The sequence below is a fragment of the Urocitellus parryii genome, chromosome 13, assembly GCF_045843805.1.
Source record: "Urocitellus parryii isolate mUroPar1 chromosome 13, mUroPar1.hap1, whole genome shotgun sequence".
Taxonomy (NCBI): Eukaryota; Metazoa; Chordata; class Mammalia; order Rodentia; family Sciuridae; genus Urocitellus; species Urocitellus parryii.
Window position 1 is genome coordinate 47909391 of NC_135543.1, and position 12702 is coordinate 47922092.

The following is a 12702-nucleotide window of genomic DNA, read 5'->3' on the forward strand; positions in this document are numbered from 1 at the left end:
CGCCGAGAACTAAAAAATAAATATTAAAATTCTCTCTCTCTCTCTCTCTCCTCTCTCACTCTCTCTTTATAAAAAAAGGAATTGAATTCTGCCATCATGTATAACAAATCAGAATAAAATTTTTAAAAAAGAATATATGCTGCACATATTTCTCTCCTTAATTCAGCCATTTTTTAATATTACATTGTCTGTATTGAGCATTTTGTGTTACTCAATCATTTAGTAAGCCTATTAGAATGAGCACTTTAAAAGAAGAATTAAGGACGAATAGGACCAAGGAGTAAGAATTTAATCATCAAAAATATCGCCAGCACCATGTACATGCAGCACAGAGATAACATCTGTTTTCAGTGCTCCACACACTCCTCATTTGCTCTTATCCTAATATTAAGGAGCAATTTTCAGTCTCAAGAGTGACTTCCTGGGGCTGGGGATGTGGCTCAAGCGGTAGCTTGCTCGCCTGGCATGCGTGCGGCCCGGGTTCGATCCTCAGCACCACATACCAACAAAGATGTTGTGTCCGCTGAGAACTAAAAAATAGATATTAAAAAAATTCTCTCTCTCCTCTCTCACTCTCTCTTTAAAAAAAAAAAAAGAGTGACTTCCTTTTGACCATTAGTTATAGCATAAAAAATCGGATTATTGCTGGTACCTACCAAAAAATGAAAAAGGATGAGGTGACACCAAAAGAAGGAAAAGTACAAGAAAATCAAGGGTTGCTCTGAAGGGCTCATTCAAGTGAAAAGTCAAACTTCTTTCGTTTCTGCTGAACTCAGTTTAAGAATGCCATCACTCAGCTGGGTGCAGTGGGGCATGCCTGTAATCCCAGCAACTCAGGAGGCTGAGGCAGGAGCATAAGTATGAGGTCAGCAACTTAGTGACTGTCTCAAAATAAAAATAAAAATAAAAAGGGCTGGAGATACAGCTCAATGGAAGAGCACCCATGGATTCAATTCCTAGTACGAATAAAAAATTAAATAAATAGAATATGGTCACTAAGTCTGGGAGCAGTGGCACACATCTGTAATCTCAACAAGTCAGGAGGCTGAGACCGGAAGGAGATTCTGGAGTTTGAGACCAGCCTGGGCAACTTAATGAGACCTTGTGTCAAAATAAAAGAGCCTATGCAGTGGCACACTCCTATAATCCCAGCAGCTGGGGAGGCTGAGGCAGGAGGATCTCCAATTCAAAGCCAGCCTCAGCAAAAGCAAAGCGCTAAGCAAATCACTGAGACCCTGTCTCTAAATAGAATACAAAATAGGGCTGGGGATGTGGCTCAGAGGTCTAGTGCCCCAGAGTTCAATCCCAAGTACCAAAAAACTAAAGCTAAAAATAAATAAAAGAAGGACTGAGGGTATTATAGCTCAGTGAAAAGTACTAGCTTAGCATGCCCAACACTGGGTCTCTCCACAGCATTGCAGCCAAAAAAAAACAAACAAACCTATCACATTTTCCATTGTTTTGTTCAAGGCAATCCAGATTTCTCCTCATTTGTAGGGGAAGTGTGCAGTCTGAGAACAGGTGACCTATATGAGGAAAATCATCCACACCCAAATACAGGGCAAAGAGGGCCAGACAAACACACTCTTCTACAAGGTGAAATGTACAACACTGTAAGAATGGTGTGGGCAAAATTTCTTAACTACAGAGTTCTTTTTCTTCAATTGTCAGAACAAAATATTCAACCTACCAAGATGCACTCCAGATAGGGACCTAGCATGGGCCCAGACCCACCTGAGCTCACCTGTACTTCTGTTCCACAATGTCAAGAATAGTCTCTCACTTCTTTCCAGAGAATCCCCAAAAGTTCATTCTAAGTTGCTTATGAGCAGGAAAAAAGCAACTCTGAGTTCAATCCCCAGCACCAGTAAGTTGCTTATGTGAAACAGATTTTCCCAAAGACAGAAAGGGATAAATGATGGTTAGATCCCCAAATACTGTCCTTCCTGCCCTCCCTCTACAGTCTTCTATGCCTGAACAGTATTGTTTCCTACTATCATCCACCGCAAGTGTGTCTGTCCTGTTTAATCTGCATTCTAGATGAATGTGCACCCTTGACTCCCATTCATAACATGGTGTCTGAAGGAAGACATAGCCCCCAGGGACGGATGTGGGAAGACACTTCCAATCTTCTGTTAAAGGTCAGGATATTTTTTTGGTTCCAAGACAGAGAAAATTCTCTCTAGTTAGGTTAAACAATAAGGACATTCATGTGGACATTCTTGTGACTGGCAGTTCAGAATGGCATAGCCTTACGTCAGCTTCTCTAAGAGCACCTGTTCCCATCTCTGCCCCATCTAAACATGTGCTTCTCCCATATTCTGACTTCCTCTTCAGGTTGCTTTTCCTCGGTAGCAAAAGGATCATGATTATTCCCGCACATCCTGGTATCCAGAGGAGAAGAGGGAAAAACCTTGGTCCTAGGACCCCAAGGAGGAATTCTGAGATTCACCTTGACTAGACCTTGTAAGTTGTATGTCCACCCTTGAGCCAATGACCTTAACTCAGAAATGGAATGGGCTGACTGGTTTGAGGTCAGGTTGAGATCTCCTTCAGAAAAATACATGGGCAATGAAGTAAACTAAAATTAAAATGTTGGTTCATCAAGATGGCTGAAGGGGAACAATAGATAACCAACAAGGTCCACCAAACCAGCTTTCCTGGTTGTCTCCAGCCTTGACCATGCAAAAAGGTATTGTTTGGCAAAGTTAAGAAAACTAGATTAGCAGGAGCAGCACACAGTATTGGAGAGGAGAAGAAGAAATGGAAAGATTCTACTTCTGCTCACCCAACCCAAGAGTACACTCTATCCTTATCCCCTAGGAGTCCCCGACCATAAACACCCCACTCCTTGTCTCAAATCCCAACCACATAAATTTGCAGTACAGCTGAGAATTTCAGGATCTGCCACTAAAAGGAAAATGTCAATAGAAGCATGTCTCTTTTCCTGGGTCATTTAGAAGTCTTCTACCTTCTTCTCAGCTCCACTTCCTTGTAGAAGAGCACGGGAAGCATGACTTATTCTTTGTTCCCTGTGAAAGGAGCTTTGGTGCCCATTGACTTCCCAGCATGCTTTGGGAGGAAACCATGGTGGCTTTTGAACCCACTTGTTAATGATGTCTTTTCAGTTAATTTTCATCAAGAACTTGCCAGGTTAGTCAGGTATAGTGGCACACACATGTAATCCCAGTGACTGGGGAGGATGAAGCAAGAGGATCACAAGTTCAAGGCCAGCCTCAGCAATTTACTGAGACCCTGTCCCAAAACCAAATAAAAAGAGCAGGAAAAAAGTAACTCTGAGTTCAATCCCCAGTACCATACACAAACTTTTTACTTTTTAAAATTTTTTTAGCAAAGTTAACCATAAAACTATCAAAGAAATGTATAAAGAAAGTGAAATCAACATTGCTTTCCTGACTATGACTACTCTCACATTAATAAAAGTAAGTTTGCCTAACTCTCTAGAGTGTTTTCTTCTCTCTCTCTCTCTCTCTCTCTCTCTCTCTCTCTCTCTCTCTCTCTCTCTGCACTAAGGTTCAAACTCATGTCATCACATATGCTAGGCAAAAGTTTGCCCACTGAGCTACACCCCCAGCCCTTCCTTCTCTTTTTAACTTATGGTGGTTACAGTGTTCACTCACCAGCCATTAATCTGTAAGACATAATAAATGGCCTTGTGATTAGAAAATATGCTGGAGTTGGATGCCTGACAATCAATGACAACACAAAAGTAAAATAAAGAAAGGGCCAATTACTCAGGCTTCTCAGCAAAATTGTCCCCTGTGAAGGCAGCTTTCCATCTCACTCATCCCATCCTCCCCAAGTCCCACTTTCTAATGTGGTTTCCCACTGAGGGACTGGCTCAGAGCCCAGGGTTCTATCTTTCCCCAGGGTGCCAAGTAATACAGCTAGCTCTTTGCTCAACTAAAAGCCTAGAAAAAAATTGTCCTATTAATAGTTAAATTTCAAATAGTTAAGCTAGTCTACTGCAATAATACCACTTCAGAAATTTGTAAAGGCTTGCAGTCATTTTAAATGCTGACTAAATAAGGAGATGTGTATCTGCTGTGTTTAGGGCTCAGGTGAAGCAGAGCACCTGCAATAGAATCTAATGAAGCTTCCGTTCTGACATCTATAGTTTGTCAGGCTCTGTAGCAGAATATATATTGGCAGGAAAAGACAAGTACCAGACTAGAATTTTCCTTCCTCCCCCCACCCTCTCTGTCTCTCTCACTGAGGATTGAACCTAGGGGCATTTTACCACAAAGTACATCCCCAGCCCTTTAAATTTATTTTCATTTTGAGTCATTTTGAGACAGGATCTTGCTAAATTGCCCAGGCTGGCCTCAACTTTGTGAACCTCCTGCCTCAGCCTCCTGAATTGCCAGGATTACAGGTGTGCACCATGGCACTGGAAGAAAAAAATAGGTTTTTTGTTTTGTTTTATGAGAAAATAGGTTTTAATGTGGAGTCATACACTAAGTGACACCAACCTGCTTATAATGATATTACTTGTTTGTGTTATTAATAGTTCAATTTGGGGAATCTGTTCTTAGGTCTATGAAGTTCTAGAGGTCTAGTTTGGCAAAGGTTCTTGGCTTTATCTCATGAGCTTTTTATATTTCAAATTTGTTATTTCATTGATAACTGAAAGATTGCTCTAGGTGACTTGAAGCTAAAGTCCAATTTTTTTTTAATTGGTGCACATTATTCATACAGAATGGTAGGTTTCATTGTGAATGCTTTCTTGGCTAATGCTCTGGTCTAAATTTAGGTTGAGGTTTCAAGGTAATCTTTCTGAATGATCTACTCACCTGTGATTTACCCTTCCCTGCACAAGCACCCAGAGTTAAGTCTGGAGGAAAAGGTTAGTTCACTCTTATCATACTAGAGGCTGCTTAAATAGAAGGGAGTGTTTCTAAAGCCTCATTTCTCAACTGTCAACATGTGCAATCCATGGGCCACTAGAAAGTGTACTTGAATGGATATCACCTTTTTGCAAAGTAACTTGATAATCAGCTTTAACAGAGTGTTTTTGTGTAATGTTACAATCTGATTTTAGTGATAACAAATCAGAAAGAATTTACATATTCCACAACATGGGAATGGTTATATATAGCAAATTCATAGAACATCATTCTATTGATATTAAAAGCATAGTTTTGAAGAATATTTAGTGAACAGGGAAATGCTTGTCTTGTGTTTTGTTTTTTTATATGTGATTTTTCTGGTTTTTTAAAAAAAATTGTTTTAATTAGTTACACACAACAGTAAAATGCATTTTGACGCATCATACATAAATGGAGTATAACTTCTTATTCGTCTGTTGTATATGATGAGAGTTACACAGGTCATGAACTCATATACGTGCCTAGGGTAATAATGTCCACTTCATTCTACCATCATTCCTACCGATTTTCTGGTTTGTTTTTGTTTTTGTTTGAGGTTTGTTGTTTTCATTGATGGGTATCAAAGCCAGGGCATCATGCATGCTAGGCAGGCCCTCTACCACTGAGCCACATCCCCAGCCAGAGTTTGTTTTACAAGCAGATACTATTTTTTGAAATGAGAAAAACACTTCCAGGAATTGAGGACAGCCCAGGCTGGGTCCTCATTTTGGGTGTGAAGTCAGTCTGGCTATCAGTGGGTCTGTGGATCAGTCGGCAAATATTTATCCCGCGCCTACTTGGTGCCAGGCCTGGGACACATACTGGGAGCAAAAGACTTAAAAGCAAAACAACAACAACCAGGAAGGGGTGTTGCACAGAGAACAGAGTTCAAAATGAGTCTGAATTGTGTGCCTGGGTGTGAAAGCCTGCTGTCCCCATTGGGCTGTTATGCTAAGGAAAAGGAGCTCATTTAACAATGGGTCTAATAGTAGCTTTTTAAAATCCAAGATTCCAAATTTTTTTCTCCTCCATGCTATTTTAGGGAGAAGGGGATAAATGACAAGAAAACGAAGAAACATAAAAGATGAATTTACAAAGCTCAGCTAATTTGCATCTCTTTTAATGGGACTGTGCAATGATAGTTGCTGTTCATACTGATGTAAGATACTGTCCAATTTTAATGAAGTAAATGCTTCTCCTTCAGTTTTGTGTTTAGATTCTGTGAAGAGTTGTGATCCTATTATATATGACAACCTTCAATTAACCAGAAGCTCATAACCATTCCAGAGGAATGCAAGATTTCATATTTAAGATTTGTCGGGCTGGGGATGTGGCTCAAGCGGTAGCGCGCTCGCCTGGCATGCGTGCGACCCGGGTTCGATCCTCAGCACCACATACCAACAAAGATGTTGTGTCCGCCGAGAACTAAAAAATAAATAAAATTCTCTCTCTCTCTCTCTCTCTCTCTCTCTCTCTCTCTCTCTCTCTCTCCTCTCTCACTCTCTCTTTAAAAAAAAAAAATAAGATTTGTCAAGCCAAGATGTGGTGGCACACGCTGAAATCCCAATGGCTCAGGAGGCTGAGGCAGGAAGATCAGAAGTTTCAAGCCAGCCTCAGCAATTTAGCAAGGCTCTAAGCAAATCAGTGAGATCCTATCTCTAAATAAAATACAAAAAAAGGGCTAGGGATGTGGCTCAGTGGTTAAGTGACCCCTGGGTTCAATCCCCATTCAAAAGAAAACTTTAGCCTGAGATTTGTTTTTTTTTTTTATTTTTGTACCAGGAATTGAACCCATGAGACACTTAACCACTGAGCTACATGTCCCCAGCCCTTTTTATTTTTTATTTTGAGAGAGGGTCTCACTAAGTTGCAAGGGCTGATTTTGAACTGGTGATCCTCCTATCTCAGCCTCCTGAGTCACTAGGATTACAGGCATGTTCCCCTGTGCCTGGCTTAACCTGAGATAGAAATGCTTTTCATAATTTAAATCTGCAAGAAGCTTCGTTTGGGGCTGAGGATATAGCTCAATGGAAGAATCCTTGTGTGGCCAGATCCCCAGCACCACGATCGATCGATCGATCAATCAATCAATAAAAACATCTTTTTACATATCATGTTAATGTAATGTAATTTTTAGAGAAGTCCCAGATAGGAACTAAAATCTTTGGGCATTGAAAATTAGCCCCAGCTGTGCCTGTTCTGACCTGGGACAGTGTATATTCATCTGTAGAGAGGAAGTGGCATGACTATTTCCATATCATTTTTTTTTCCAGGCTGGGGATATAATCCAGGGCCTTGCACAAGCTATAAGCAAGTACACTACACCCTAACCCTCCATATTGCTTTACAGTGATGATTAAGGATAAATGATATATTTAAGAAGAACCTCTGATTCTTTGGCAGAACTATCTATAATTGCTCAGGAAGACTCAGAACATTAAGAGTTAATACAGAGACCCAGATGAAGTGGCACAGGCCTGCAATCTCAGCTATTTAGGAGGCTAAGGCAGGAGGATCAGAAGTTTAAGACCAGCTTAAGTGAGACCCTATCTCAAAATTTAGAAAATAAAAAGGGCTAGTGAGGTAGCTTAGTGGTAGAATGCTACCCACCATGTGAAAACCTGGATTCACTCCCAGTACTGCAAAAGAAAAGTAAGGCAAAGAGCTGGGGGTATAACTCAGTGGCGGAGTCTTGTCTAGTATGTATAAGGCCCTAGATTTGATGTCCAGCACTGCAAGAGAAGTTAATCAGAGACTCCTTCATTAACTTCATCTGGAAGTTAATCCAGACTCCCTGGATGCATTGTGTCTGGACATCTCACTTTTGAGGGTCCCTATGTGTTTTGATAACAGGAACAACACAGAATGAACAGTAGACTAATATTCTTTTCTTTTCAAGATATAGTACCCCTACTAAACATAGAACAGTGAAATTAGAAAACCACCACCCAGAAATCACTGTAATAATTGATCCAGGGAAGATTCACTGATGAAAGCAAAAATTAGTGCAAATGTGATGAGAAGTCAGTGGGGCCCAATGGCATGTACCTGTAGTTTTAGCTTCTTGGGCAGCTGAGGCACAAGGTTCAGTTGCTCAAAAGTTTAAGACCAGCCTAGGAAACCACAAGATCCCCTAACAGCAGGTGTGGGGAGAAGAAGAGAGAGAAATAATGATAAAAAACAAGATTTGCACATAGTTACAAAAAAGGGTCCTATAATACTTACTAAGGAAACAATAGTAGCTTTACAGTCCAGAAACCTGAAAGATAAGGACTTAACCAGATGATTAAAAATTAACATTAAACTGGGCACAGTGGTGCACTCCTGTAATCCCAGAAGCTTGGGAGGCTGAGACATGAGGACAGCAAATTCAAAGCCAGCCTCAGCAACATAGTAAGGCCCTAAGCAACTAAGTGAGACCCTATCACAAAATAAAGATATAAAAAGGGCTAGGGATGTGGCTCAGTAGTTAAGTGCCCCTGGGTTCAATACTGTACCAAAAATAAGTAAATAAATAATAAAATAAAATAATAAATAAAAATAAACATTACTTGTAATGAGATGTATCTTATATCACATACTGCCTGATACAGATGCTCTGGGAGAGATCCAACCTCACTGTGAGGGCATAAAAAAAAATCCATGAGAAAATAGGAGACAACCCAAGTTGAAGGCCACTTTATAAAATAATTGACCTATACGTTTCCAAAGTGTCGAGGTTGTAAGAAACAAAGACAGATTGAGTACCTGTACTAGATTAAAGGAGAATAAGGACAGAGAATCTGACTGTGATTCCTTCATTAAATTCTAGAGCATCATGTACAACCACGAGGCTAGGTCCTAATTAGAATAAGATACACTCCATGTTTGTACAAATATGTCAAAATATACTCTGCTGTCATGTATATCTAAAAAGAACCGGGAAAATGAACAATCGGAGAAATCCAAATCAGGTCTATAATCTGATAAGAGTACTGTATCAAGCTTAATTTCCCAGTTTTGATCATTATGCTGAGATCATTGCACTGAGATCATTACTCTGTTAGCTTTGGGGGGAATCTGAGTGAAGGGTACATAGGAATTATTCATACTGATTTTGCTATTTTTTTTTTTTTGTACAACTGAAAAGAAAACCTACCAAAGACAGACAACTAGATAGAACTTTATTTTATTTATTTATTTTTAAATTTTTTCTACCAGGGATTGAACCCAGAGGAACTTGATCACTGTGCCACATCCTCAGCCCTTTTTATTTTTTATTTAGAGACGGGGGTCTCACTGGGTTGCTGAGGACCTCACTAAGTTGCTGAGGCTGGTCTTGAACTCCCGACCATCCTGCCTCAGCCTCCAGGGCTGCTGGGATTACAGGTGTGCACCACCACACCAGGCCAGCTAGAACTTTCTTAAAATCATATTGGTGGTTTTAATGGAGGAAATAAACAGACATCTGACTAAAAATAGCACAAGGTCCTTCTTAAGAGGATTTAGACAGAGAAAGAAGATAATTTGCGAAATGGTTTGCAATGCTTTCTGCCAAAGAAAAAATCATAAAATCTTACGCTGGGAAGATATATTAAAGAGAATTTTGATAGGAAGAACCCAGGCATAATGGGACCCTCCAGCAGTAGAACAGCTCATTACAGGTCACCCTCTGTGGACTGGACCACTAGACATTAGGTTTGGACTAGAGCATAGTTCGGGGGTGGAGCACTTGCCCACCCTACACAAGGCCCTGGGTTAGGTCCCCAGCACCACAAAGAAAAAAAGAAAAAGAAAGAAAAACTTACTTATGAGAAATCACATAGCAAAATGGGAAAGCGTTTGTACCCTACGTTCTTTCTTTCAAAGTCAATATGCAAATTAGAGGATTGTGGGGAGTTTTTCCTTCCTTTTCCTGTTTTCCAAAATTTCCTATGGCATTTTATAAAGAAAAAATGAATGTTCCCTTCATTTTGAGCCCAAATTCCAAACATTATTCCATAAAACTACTTCACATACATCCCCTGGGTCATAGGTTCTTGGGGACTTTTTTTTTAACGCATGTATCAATCTGACCCAGTCACTGGGCTACTTCCCAAGGAAGTTAGTTCTGGGGAAGCCCCTAAGCTATGGTTTTAACTTCACTGAATTTGCCTGAAATTCTCTAGGGCTTGGCTTGGTTCCTCATTTTCATTTCTCTCCTGGGACTGAAGCTTTATGCCTCTGCTTGGATATTACTCTAACATACCTCCTGGATCGAACTGAGGGCCTCACGCATGCTGGGCAAGTGCTCTACCTCTGAGCTGCACTCCAACCCTCAAATTTCTTATAAGAACCAAGTCAGCCAGGTATGGTGGCACACAACTATAATCCTAGCAACTCAGGAGGCTAAAGCAAGAGGATTACAAATTCGAGGCCAGCCTCAGCAATTTAGCACGACAATATCTCAAAAAAGAAAGGCCTGGCCAGGAAGCTCAGTAGAAAGTAGCATTTCCCTGAATTTAATCTCCAGAACTGGGAAAAGAAAAGACAAAAACAGATGCAGTCATCAGATTAGGAACCAACTTAATCCAGTCACTCTCACCCTGATTATATCTGCAAAGACCTTGTTTCCAAACAAGGTCACATTCCGAAATACTAAGAGTTCACCCAGGAATTTGGAAAGACAAGGTTGTAGGCATTCCACCCATATTCCCAGGTACTAATGGAGCATTGCTCTTCCCAAAGAGACCACCTGAGCGCACCTGTATGTCTTTGGTTTGGCTCTTCCCAGAGACTCTTGTTGAACATTTTTTTATCAGATTCCTTTGTTCATGGTCATGATCCTTGGCTGGAGGGGTTATTAACTGGATTGGAGGGCCATCCCTGAAGAGGAAACACACGTGCTTACCCCATCATAAGACTCTTTGCCTTATCACATGCATTTCAACATTACATTTGCCAATGGTGGAGGGGGGGGGATCCTCTATATTGTAAATACTGCACATTTTAAAATGGTTATTACATTTTTTTTTTCTTTTTGAGATTGAGTCTCTGTTGCCCAGGCTGGTCTTGAACTTGTGGGTTCAAGTAATCATCCTGCTTCAGCCTCCTGAGTAGATGAGACTACAGGGGTATGCCACCAAACCTGGCTAAAAGTATTTCCTTCTTATGCAAGGAAATTTTTTTGTTGTTGATGGTCACTACCACTGAGTCACACCCCCAACCTTTTTTATTTTGAGACAGGGTCTTGCTGAGCTGTACATGCTGGCCTCAGACTTGTGATCCTCCTGCCTGAGCCTCCAGAGTCACTAAGATTAAAGGTGTGTGCCATTGCACCTAACTGAGATCATATTTTAAAAGTCTTGGTCAGGAATTATATGAAGCCACTTCAAGCATAAAAATGAATATAAAAATATGATGTTCATAAACCCAAATATATTTCTCATTAAAATGTTTGAAAATTTTATTTGGATGCTTTGTACTAATGTGATATTTAATATTTGTCCTGTTATTCTCTACAAGATGACATGTATTCATTGCTTTAATGTTCTCATCTGACTCTCCTTTCTGGCTCTTCCTCATGCTCTTCAATGGGCCTCCATTGAGTTCCAACACACACAGGTCGCCTTCCTCAACCCATAGGTACGCTTCTTCAAACAGGATATAGGTTCAATTTCAAACTCAATGTCAGTCTTAGGTCCCATCCCTTGAGGTTCCAAGGACATGACCATGTTTACCACCTGGTGCTATAATCCCAAGTTTACTTTGCTGTTACCTCTGCCCTGTGTGCCACTACACAGACAGCTAAGGCCCCGAGGATTATTTCTGGCCTCTTCCCAGCTGTTTTCTTGTGTGAATCATCAGGCACCTCCTGCTCCCTTATTCTTTCTGCATTACGCTATTACTCGGCAGAGCACTTAAATTCACAGGTTTACCTGTTTGACTCCTTTCCCTTACTGACTCTCCTTTCAAGCTCCATTGTTTATCCAGTGAAGCTCCATTGTTTACCCATTGTTTATCCAGTGGAGCTTGAAAGGAGACTAAGTAAGGGAGCTAACTTAGTAACTAACTCCTGGGTTAATTTTTCTTTTTTTCTTTTCTCTTTCTTTTTTGGCGGTATTGGGATTGAACTGGATCCAAGGGTGCTGTACCAGAGAGCCACACCCAAGCCCTTTTTATTTATTTGTTTATTTATTTTTGAGGCAGGGTCTTGCTAAGTTGCCCACTCTGCCCCAACCTTGCAATCATCCTGCCTCCGTGTCCTAAATCACTGGGGTGATGGTCACGCGCCACCACACCCATTTATGCCAATTATATATCCCCATCTTTTGAGATGCCCTCGTTCCAAATCAAAATCCGTCATTTTAATAACATCACTAAACAGAATCAAGATCCATAAATAGGGCAGGGGATAAAGCTCAGTTGGTAGAGTGCTTACCTTACATATACAAACACCCTGGGTTGGATCCCCAGTAACCCCCCCCACAAAAAAGATCCATAAATCCAAATTTGGAAAAAAAAAAAAAACAAACAAACGTCTTCATGACCACCATTCATGTCTCAGATCTTCTCTCTTTCACACTTACAAATGTCAATAAATAACCAACTGGGCTCCTAAGTCCTAAATCACATAGTTTTTAAAAATGCTTTCTCTCCGGGTGTGGAGGCACATATGTGTAATCCCAGCAGGAGGATGGCAAATTCAAAACCAGCCTCAGTAACTGAGTGAGGCCCTAAGCAACTTGGAGAGACCCTGTCTCAAAAGAAAAAATGAAAAGGTCTGGGGAATGCGCTCAGTGGTTAAGCACCCCTGTGTTCAATCCCCAGCACACACACACACACACACACACAC